Below are 11,218 nucleotides of genomic sequence, written 5' to 3'. Positions count from 1 at the left end.
TGTCATACCCCAAAATTTGCCCATCTCATTTCACCTTTCAAATGCTCAAAGATCTCCAATTGCTCAAAGTCACCTATCTCCTAAACAAGTACCTCTGAACTAGGGTTTTGCTTTTCTCAAAGGAAAGTCAGGTTCTGATATCTCCAATGGACCTCATAACCTCTCATATGCTTCAAAGGACCCTCATGCCAATTTTCAAACTCTGATTCAAAAGATTTCTCACCCAATGGCCCAAACGATCAATAGTCGACTAGTTGACCTAAAAGTCAAATTGTGGTCAAAGTACAGTCAAAACTCCTGATTTTTTGTCAAAATCCTCATATTGAAATATAATTCACCATTTGATCAATAATTGATCATGGTTCATCAAGGAAAGATCAAAAATCAACAAATCAAAAAGTTTCTAAATTAGGGTTTTTATTGGAAAAGTCAACTGAACTTTGACCAGCCATAACTCTCACATGGAACATCATAAATTTTCCATCCAAAGCTCATTTTAAAGGAAATTTGATTCTATACAAAATTGTGTCTCACATGCCAAGGCCAAAAATTCTTCATTTGAGAGATATGGACCAAAACATTATAGGTCCTTTTCAAAAGTCAACAAAAAGACACTTTTTTCAAAAGGACATAAAATGAGCATGGAAAATAATTTTGATATGAGACTAAAAACACTGGTTAGAGGACTCTCTAAGGTTTCTAAAAAGCCCTAGAACACTTCCATACCTCAAAAATTGAGAGAGATAGGCCTTGTCAAAGTTGGGCTATTTTGGAGGGAAAAATGTGAAAGAACTTGGATATTTTTGAAAAAAAGGCCCATGAGTTTAAGATCCAATCTTGCAAAACAAATCATCTAGAAGCTCTGATCTTAAAGCCACGAAAATAATGAATATTTGATTTTATTCAAATTTTTATTATTTAAAATTATGGATTTAAGTCAAAATATTGAATAAAATAGAGAGATTTGAATTGCTCCCAATATCAATCATTATCAATCATACAAATATCCAATATTCATCACAAAATTCGTGCATAGGCTAATTGTATGGAAAATATTGGATTTGACCATAATTAGAAGCTTTTTAAATCAAATTATCCAAGATTGCAAATCAAAGATTTAACAAAGATTTCTTCTGGTTTTTTAACCTAAAACCACTGCCTATATATTCACAACGAAATCAGAATGCAGAGGAGGTTTTTTGGTAAGGATTGGCAGCAAAAGAAACTTCAAAAATCTCAAGAACCATCAAAACTCGGGTTCAATTTTCCAGGAGAATTGAGGTCAAACGAAGGATATTAATCGATCCCTAGGGGTTTTCTGGAGCTGTTACAGCCATCACCTTCGATCAAAAACGCCAGAAGCCAGAGAACAGGTTCACGGTTTAATGCTTTCCTTCCAAACTCGATTTCGTATTTTTAGGCATCTTTAATCCAATTCGATTGCATATTTATGTTCCTATGGAGGTTCTGAAGCTATTTGAATGGTTTAATTAAAGAACGAATGCAGGAATAGGTTTTCGCCATTGTTAGGTTTTGGTGCTCCTCGAATGGGATTTTTGTGTAGGGTTGATTTCAGACCAAATCAATGGTTTCATTGAGTTCTTAACATTATTTGCAATCGATCTGTATCTTTGGTTGTGATTTATTACGCGTATATTGTTATAGCAACATTCACAGGTTATGGCCACGAAGAAAGTCGCAGCTAAAAGCTAGCAAAATCGTAGCTAAATAACTTGGCTCAATGGAGAAGACTGAGGGTACTGAGCGCGATTTTCGTTTCAAATTTCTTTTACGAATCGTTTTGGTTAATATGACTTGCGTGTGGATTATTAGTCAGCAAACACAAATAGCATGAGTGGCAAAGCAATACACTGGTGACTCTCGTGACAGGGGTTCGAACCCCACGCGAGTCACATGAAATTTTTTATTATTTTGTATGTAGCAGTTTGCTTGCAAATCTGGTGTAAATCTCTCACGCGTGGCCATGATACACATCTTTCCTGGACCGTACGATCTCCATCCAAACCAATCCAATGCACACCAGGACGCAGATGCCCCATGTTCCCTCAGCACACAGCTACACAAGATTCCAGCTAAGTCCTTTTTTATTTATTTAATTTAGCTCTTAACTATTTATTTATTTATTTTTTCACTCAAATTCTTTTCTTTTTCTTTTTTTCTTTTTCTTAATAATAAATTTTTTTCCCACTTATGAAAATTAAACTTTTATTTTTATATATTATGATTAACTTAAAATAGAATAGTTAGGTGATTAATTTATTTATTTAATTAGGTTAGTATTATTAGTATTATTAAATGATTAAAAATACATATTAGGGTTATAGGATTTAATCGAAACCCTATTTTCACCGATTTAATTAACTAGGTAGAATACCAATAATTAATTAAATTGATCTTATTCACTCTATTAATCGTGATTAACTTGTGCCCTGACCAGGGTTTACGAAGATCATTCCATACACTGAGATATTTGTTTTTCGTGCCTTTTTTCAGGGTTACTTTTCAAATGCTTTCCGACTACGCGCCTTCAGAATCCGAAGCTAAGTATTCAACTTAAATTTTAAGTCTATTTTGTTTCCTTTTATTTTTAGGGTTTACCCTTTAAACCTTCTTTGAATTGTGCATACACTCACACCTTCTTCTGTCTTTGTTTTGCCATATATTTTCATGGTCAACCCCGAGGCTTCCTCCGACTGTCAACCATATCAGATCAAATTTAAAGCTAAGTGCCTATTTGTTTATTTATTTATTTTTAATTTTTCTATCCTTTTATTTTTTAGGGTTAGCTTTGTTTGCCTCCGAACCGATAATGCACTCACCCTATTTTTGTTTGCCATTTTTTCCACCTTTTCAGGGTTTGTCAATTGCCAAAGCTTCGAATATCGGTAACCCTAAACTCTGGTCTCAATTATTACTTGTTTCAAATCTATTTGCTTTATTTTATCCTGCTGGTTTCAATTCCTCTTTCCTCCGCTGGTTGCAATTTCCCTTCCCCCATTATCACTGTTAATATTAATTGTTGTGGTTAGTAATTTTAGGGAGTGTAACTCTGAACTGAATTAGCATCACTTAAATTTACAAGATAATATAACTGAATATAATCACGTGATTGCTGCACCCACGCACACTTTTGGGGTAACCTCTCTGTTGCCTGTTGCCTGTTGCCTGTTGCCTTGTTGCCTTGTGTTTTTTGCAGAATAGCCATGTCCCTCGAATACAAGGATACCTCAGCCATGTTGCCTCGATACAAATAAAAGTCATAAGTCCCTAAAATGATGTTGCTGTCGGTACACAAATATGACTTCGACCCTCGAAAGTTGCCTACGAAAAAGGCTGAGGTATCTTCTGGCTGCCTACGAAAAGGCTATTCTGATCCTTCCCTTTAGACTACCTGCCTTCTCTATGGCATGGGACAGTTTTAAGGCGAACAATAAATCGACGACCCTTCAACCTCCAAATGAAAGGCTTCCTGCCCTCTTATGGCATGGATAGACCCTTTCACCCTGAAAGGCTAAAAGAAAGTTTTTTTAAACTATAAGGTAATTGCCCCTAATTGCTTTGCCTTGCTCTAAAAATCTTTTCATATTCTTTCTCATAAACCTTCAAAAAGCTACGCTTATTTACAAGCTAAAGTCTTATTTCTTTTCTACATTTTTTCCTTCAAAAGAGCAAAGCAATTAAGAACCCATGGAAAACCATGGATGCAAAGGGTGCCTTACACCTTCCCTTTGCATAAATTACCCCCCGAACTCAGTTTTCTTTTTAAAAGGTCTTTTTTTTTCTTTTAGCCTTTCCTAAAATTGGATAAAATAAAAGTCGGTGGCGACTCATGCTTAACCGCGACATTTCGATAAAAAGTAAGTTCACCGTATTACAGAACTGGCGACTCTGCTGGGGATTTTTCGATTAAAAGAGGGGTTACCTTAAAAGTTTAGGATTCACTTAATTGTTTTCTATCGTTTGCTTTGCTTGCTTTATTTTTTCAGGGCTATTTCGGGAATAACTGAAGGACGAATCCTATACCCGGATTCAAGAACACTTAAGATTAGGAGTGGCATAGTCATGGAGACCTCTTTCACATATGTGGGAGATGAGTCAATATGAAGTTCACACTTGAGTTAGGACTCCATAGCATATGCACACCTTTCTCAAATGAGGGGGGTCTATGTATTTGTCTGTGGGTGCGCCGGAGCTCAAGGACCTTTAGTTACCCTTAACCCATCTTGGCCTTTAGGAACGTAGTGGGGGGACTACTCTTGACAAATATTGAGAACTAGTCGCTACCCGATGCTACAATTCAGATAGGTCCTTTCTCAAAGTATCATTGCATGGTGCAAATGCATCATGTCCGAGGGTGCTTTAGAAAGGCTGACAATTCTGGATAACTTGTAGAACCCGTTGCTGAAATCTCCTTATCCATAGAAATACCCTTGGGAAGGACACCTGATCAGACCCCATGCAAGCCTTAAGCCAAAAATTGTGTGACTTGTGTGACTTGCGTGACTTGCCTGTGTTTGCTACTAACCTTCGTTTCTTTGCAGGTTTTGTTAAAATGACTTGTTTGTCCTTACTATCTCACACTACGTCTAATGCACTGCATTCACATGACATCATGACATCATAAGCATAACATGATTTAACTAACCCTTTCAAGGATCTTAGGAATTTAGGGCGCACAATTTCAGGTGCTCTTATCAAGGACTGAATTCCTATCTAGGGGTAAGAGGATTTATTTTCCTCTAGCCACATGCCTTCCAATTCAAAGACACAATACTTATCAAGGGGCAAGAGGATTTACTTTCCTAGCCATATACTTTCAAATTCAGAAGGATCTCGAATCAGAGGCGATGACCCACTCGATATGGTGAGCTTGATTCTCAAAGAAGGATGTTCCAAGATGAAAGTCGGAGTTCTTCAGACAAAGACGCAACCAATCATTTTCTAACATCGCAAACTAAATTCCTATAGATCCTTGAAAAACATTGCATTTGCATTCATAAACATCGCATAACAGGTTTCTTACGATAGGTCTCTCATCCTTCCTCGCTGTTTATTTCATCATCATGGATCTCGAACAATCTGTGAAGAATCTCCAAGTTCAAAATGCTGAATTTCAAGCTCTGATCCTGAACTTGTCCAAAGGGCAAGACGAGCTGAAAGCTCTCCTGAATAAGAAGGAGAAAAAGACCAAGAAACCCAAAGGAGTGATCAACCTGGGAAGAAGATTCAAGGGTCGTCCCAAGAAGGCCGAAGAAACTGGGATTCCTAAAGATGAGGAAGAGGAAGAGGAAGAAGATTATTTCAGTATCAAGAACAACCAGGGAAGCCATGTAGGTTCTGATGGTCAGGAAGAAGAAGAAGAGTATCCTCAAGACGAGGATTATTCTGATGAGAAGTATAGGCTGTTAGAAGAGCGTCTGAGAAGCGTGGAAATTCAGAAGGTACCTGGGCTGGATTTTGAAGAGCTTGGACTCGTTCCTGGGGTTGTTATTCCTCCAAAATTCAAAACTCCCGCCTTTGCTAAGTATGATGGAGTCTCCTGTCCCAAGATGCACTTGAGGTGTTATGTAAGGAAGATTCAGCCTTACACTGCTGATAAGAGGCTCTGGATCCATTTCTTTCAGGAAAGCTTATCTGGAACTCAACTCGAATGATACTATCAACTGGAAAGTACCAACATCCATACCTGGGAAGATTTGGTTGTTGCCTTCTACCAGCAATACCAATACAATGCTGACCTTGCACCAACTCGCATGCAACTACAAAGCATGTCTATGGGACCCGAGGAAAGTTTCAAGGAGTATGCTCATAAATGGAGAGATCTAGCTGGAAGAGTCAAACCCTCCTTAGCTGACAGAGAATTGGTCGATATATTTATGAGTACGCTGACTGGTCCTTTCTATAGTCATTTGCTGGGAAGTTCATCATCTGGATTCACTGAACTCGTACTGATTGGGGAACGTGTCAAGAGTGGTATTCGAAGTGGTAAGATTCAAATGGCTACATCCTCAGGTAATACAAAGAAGCATTCCAATGGGAGGTCAGATTCCAATGTTGTGTATGGGCAGTAAAGGATAAGCCATGATCAATCTATTGGGGCAGTTCTGAGCTCCACACCGGCGCCTCAACAAGGTCGTCAAAACAAACAAGATACACCCAGACGTCAATTCACAAAGATCAATATGTCGCTAGCTCAAGCATTACAACATCTGCTAAAGGCAAATTTGATCACCCTGAGGGATCCTCCTAAGAATCCTAACACCTCTGCTCCTAGTTACAAGCCCAATGCGAGGTGCGCATATCATTCTAATAGTCTTGGACATGACACAGAGAATTGTTGGCCATTGAAGAATAAGATCCAAGATATGATCGACGCTGGTGAAATTGAGTTCGATACTCCTGCAACTCCTAATGTGATCACTACTCCCATGCCTAATCACAACAAGAATGCTAATGTTGTGGATGGCTAGAAGGATAGACTTTTAGATCATTAGATTTACTTTCATTTGCAATTTCTTTCCTGTTTGTTTAAACATTTGACTTATGAGAGACATTATTTGCTTTAATAATCATCATCAGTGCATTGCATATGTTTGTCTTGAATAAATTATTTCGCTATCACTCATTTTTAATTATGTCTTTACTTTGCATGTGTTTTGTGATATTCAACTCCTGCTAAGCCGTAAGCCTTTAAAGGGAGGATGACGAAAACGATACCGCAACCTCATACAATATGCTTTTGAGCGGACTATGCTGACGATGTACAGGCATTGTTTCAATTCCTAAACAGTGGAGATATAAGGATGATAATCCCTTGTCAACCCCTTTGAGCCTAAGAAGTAGAAGTTTCTTTCTTGTACTAATTAAAACCCTTGATCATAACCTGGGGCAGGGTAGTTCTCAGTTAATTTGGCTGTGCATCCTATTTTAAGAGAATCATTCAGTACACCTTTCAACAAAGGTTTCAATCACAAGCGTTCATCCGCACACATCAAAGAAGTGTTGGAGATGTCAATCAAAAGCCAATGATGATTCATCAATCATTAAGCAAGGCAGTCAATATCTTTCAAAAAAAAAATGAAAAACATATATACAAAGAAAAGCCTGCTAAGTCTAAAATCAAAAAGATGACTTAGGCAAAAATCAAGGCATCCCGCTGACTGTAAGCTCGAAATAGACAGTTCAGGCAAAAGTTAGAGATATCAAAAAGATGAAAAAAGATAAGTCAATAAATTCCTGAACAACACAATGTTGTGACTGCCAAAAGGAAGAAGTGACTTCCATCTCAAAAGTTCTCTTTGCTTGTGAACCATCATTGTTATCAAAGGTGCAAATCCAAAAGTCTCTTGGAACCTGAATGCATAACTTGAATTAACTGAGCTTAGGACTGAAGATCATCACGAAGAGGGGTGGGTACAAATAAACTTTGAGCCTTTATCCTTTGTTTCTTAAACCGTGAACCAAGCCACGTTACAACCCTTGAAAATCCTAATTGAAGCATGGTTAGTTCGAAAGCATACTGGCACCAAAAGGGTATCCCGACTCCTTAAGGTTTACTACAAATGTTAAGTTGATATCCTATTTTTACAAACATCACATTGTTACAAATAGCATGTTTTACAAATATCACGCTTTTACATCTCTTGTTTTAAAAAACTTAAGACAAACGTATGCATTGCATCTCATGAATACATTATTAAACATATTCTGCTACATAATTTCAAATGTTAGCAACAGAAAGAATTTGCACAGGGTACAACTAATGACTGAAAGTTATCCCGACAGACAATATTACTCCAAGAAGCAATGTCTCCTACGCATACAAGGGGCATGACACGTTTTTCCCAATCAATCTGGGGCAATCAAGTCAAGATTCCAAGAATCTCTCAAAAGCCAAACAGTCAGGGGCATCATCCTAAGTGTACGATTACTAGGGGCATGTCACTTACAATATACACTTCATAAAGTCCTCGCGAGGTGAATCTCTTCAAGTTCCTACTAGCTGGGGGCAAAGTACACAAGGCATGTTCAACGCTTCGATCAATATTTATTGGTGTCTCCCAATCAATACGAATCCAGGAATGGTAGTTACTATAATACTGGGGGCAATGTTCAGGGCACTCATGCCTTCCTGACTTCACAAGATCATATCCCCACAGAGCAATCCTCAAGGAGATATCTTCAAATGCTCTCGTCCCGACAAAGACATAGCTCCTCAACAGAGTTCACATCTTTGATATCGTCTGTTCCCCGACCTGCTTCTCTACTCCAAACATGGTTAATAATATCTCTAATCCCCAGTCAGGGTATATCAAGTTACTGATCATCCCCAAGCAGAAATCATAAATCCCCAGCTGTGTATCTTTAAAACAGAATCAGGCATCAGAGTCGCAACGACCTAGAGATTTATTTTCTCAATCAAGATACTTCAAAATAGCATAACTCATGTTCATACATCATATATCATAGTTAATTCATAACATACATACGTCTCATGACATATGCATAACACTCTCATTCATTTCAAAAAAATTACAATACATGCATCACGACATTGCATAAAACTAATGTTTCTTTTGCAGTCTACTTATACATCTTATAGATATAGTGCAAATATAATCAATTCAACGATTTAATTCTGACACTTATTCAAGACAGAGATTTAGTTCTGACACCTAATTTTGGATATCTTCCAAAGATGGTTCAGATATAATCAAGACGGAGATTTAGTTCTGACACCTAATTTTGGATGTCTTCCAAAGATAGCTCAGAAATAATCAAGACGAAGATTTAATTCTGATACTTAATTTTGGATTTCTTCCAAAGATAGCTCATAAATAATCAAGACGAAGATTTAATTCTGATACTTAATTTTGGATTTCTTCCAAAGATAGCTCAGAAATAATCAAGACGAAGATTTAATTCTGATACTTAATTTTGGATTTCTTCCAAAGATAGCTCAGAAATAATCAAGACGAAGATTTAATTCTGATACTTAATTTTGGATTTCTTCCAAAGATAGCTCATAAATAATCAAGACGAAGATTTAATTCTGATACTTAATTTTGGATTTCTTCCAAAGATAGCTCATAAATAATCAAGACGAAGATTTAATTCTGATACTTAATTTTGGATTTCTTCCAAAGATAGCTCAGAAATAATCAAGACGAAGATTTAACTCTGATACTTAATTTTGGATTTCTTCCAAAGATAGCTCAGAAATAATCAAGACGAAGATTTAACTCTGATACTTAATTTTGGGTTTCCTCCAGAGATAGTTCAGAAATAATCAAGACGAAGATTTAATTCTGATACTTAATTTTGGGTTTCCTCCAGAGATAAGTTAAGAAATAATCAAGACGAAGATTTAATTCTGATACTCAATTTTGGGTTTCCTCCAGAGATAGTTCAGAAATAATCAAGACGAAGATTTAATTCTGATACTTAATTTTGGGTTTCCTCCAGAGATAGTTCAGAAATAATCAAGACGAAGATTTAATTCTGATACTTAATTTTGGGTTTCCTCCAGAGATAGTTCAGAAATAATCAAGACAGGGATTTAATTTTGACACTTAATTTTGGGTATCCTCCAAAGATAGTTCAGAAATAATCAAGATAGAGATTTAATTGTGACAATTATTTCGAAGATAGTTCAAAGATAATCAAGACGACGATTTAGTTCTGATATTTAGTTTCAAGTATCCTCCAAGAATAGTTCAAAGGACTTAGATCTAATTCAGTCACTACGAACAGTGCTGACACGATCAATCTCCAATAAACTTTCTCTCAAGGCCTGGATGACATCTTTAAGCCCATCTCAATCATACATCTTCTCCAAACACCTGGATGGCATCATCAAGCCCATCTCCGATAATACTCTTCCTGGATGGCATCTTCAAGCCCATCTCCGAAAAGTCCCTTCATTATCAGCAAGGGCAAATTTCTTGGTATTCTAGTGTTCAATCCTCTTCTACCTTCAGATTCCGACAGGCACACATGCCAATCTACATCCTCAGGTATAAGAAGATTGAACAGGGGCAGCTGTCATACCCCAAAATTTGCCCATCTCATTTCACCTTTCAAATGCTCAAAGATCTCCAATTGCTCAAAGTCACCTATCTCCTAAACAAGTACCTCTGAACTAAGGTTTTGCTTTTCTCAAAGGAAAGTCAGGTTCTGATATCTCCAATGGACCTCATAACCTCTCATATGCTTCAAAGGACCCTCATGCCAATTTTCAAACTCTGATTCAAAAGATTTCTCACCCAATGGCCCAAACGATCAATAGTCGACTAGTTGACCTAAAAGTCAAACTGTGGTCAAAGTACAGTTAAAACTCCTGATTTTTTGTCAACATCCTCATATTGAAATATCATTCACCATTTGATCAATAATTGATCATGTTTCATCAAGGAAAGATAAAAAATCAACAAATCAAAAAGTTTCTAAATTAGGGTTTTTATAGGAAAAGTCAACAGAACTTTGACCAGCCATAACTCTCACATGGAACATCAGAAATTTTCCATCAAAAGCTCATTTTGAAGGAAATTTGATTCTCTACAAAATTGTGTCTCACATGCCAAGGCCAAAAATTCTTCATTTGAGAGATATGGACCAAAACATTATAGGTCCTTTTCAAAAGTCAACAAAAAGACACTTTTTTCAAAAGGACATAAAATGAGCATGGAAATAATTTTGATATGAGACCAAAAACACTGGTTAGAGGACTCTCTAAGGTTTCTAAAAAGCCCTAGAACACTTCCATACCTCAAAAATTGAGAGAGATAGGCCTTGTCAAAGTTGGGTTATTTTGGAGGGAAAAATGTGAAAGAACTTGGATATTTTTGAAAAAAAGGCCCATGAGTTTAAGATCCAATCTTGCAAAGCAAATCATCTAGAAGCTCTGATCTTAAAGCCACGAAAATAATGAATATTTGATTTTATTCAAATTTTTATTATTTAAAATTATGGATTTAAGTCAAAATATTGAATAAAATAGAGAGATTTGATTTGCTCCCAATATCAATCATTATCAATCATACAAATATCCAATATTCATCACAAAATTCGTGCATAGGCTAATTGTATGGAAAATATTGGATTTGACCATAATTAGAAGCTTTTTAAATCAAATTATCCAAGATTGCAAATCAAAGATTTAACAAAGATTTCTTCTGGTTTTGTTAACCTAAAACCG

The sequence above is a fragment of the Vicia villosa genome, linkage group LG3 (assembly GCF_029867415.1).
Source record: "Vicia villosa cultivar HV-30 ecotype Madison, WI linkage group LG3, Vvil1.0, whole genome shotgun sequence".
NCBI classification, from domain to species: Eukaryota; Viridiplantae; Streptophyta; class Magnoliopsida; order Fabales; family Fabaceae; genus Vicia; species Vicia villosa.
Note: the sequence above shows the minus strand (reverse complement) of the source record.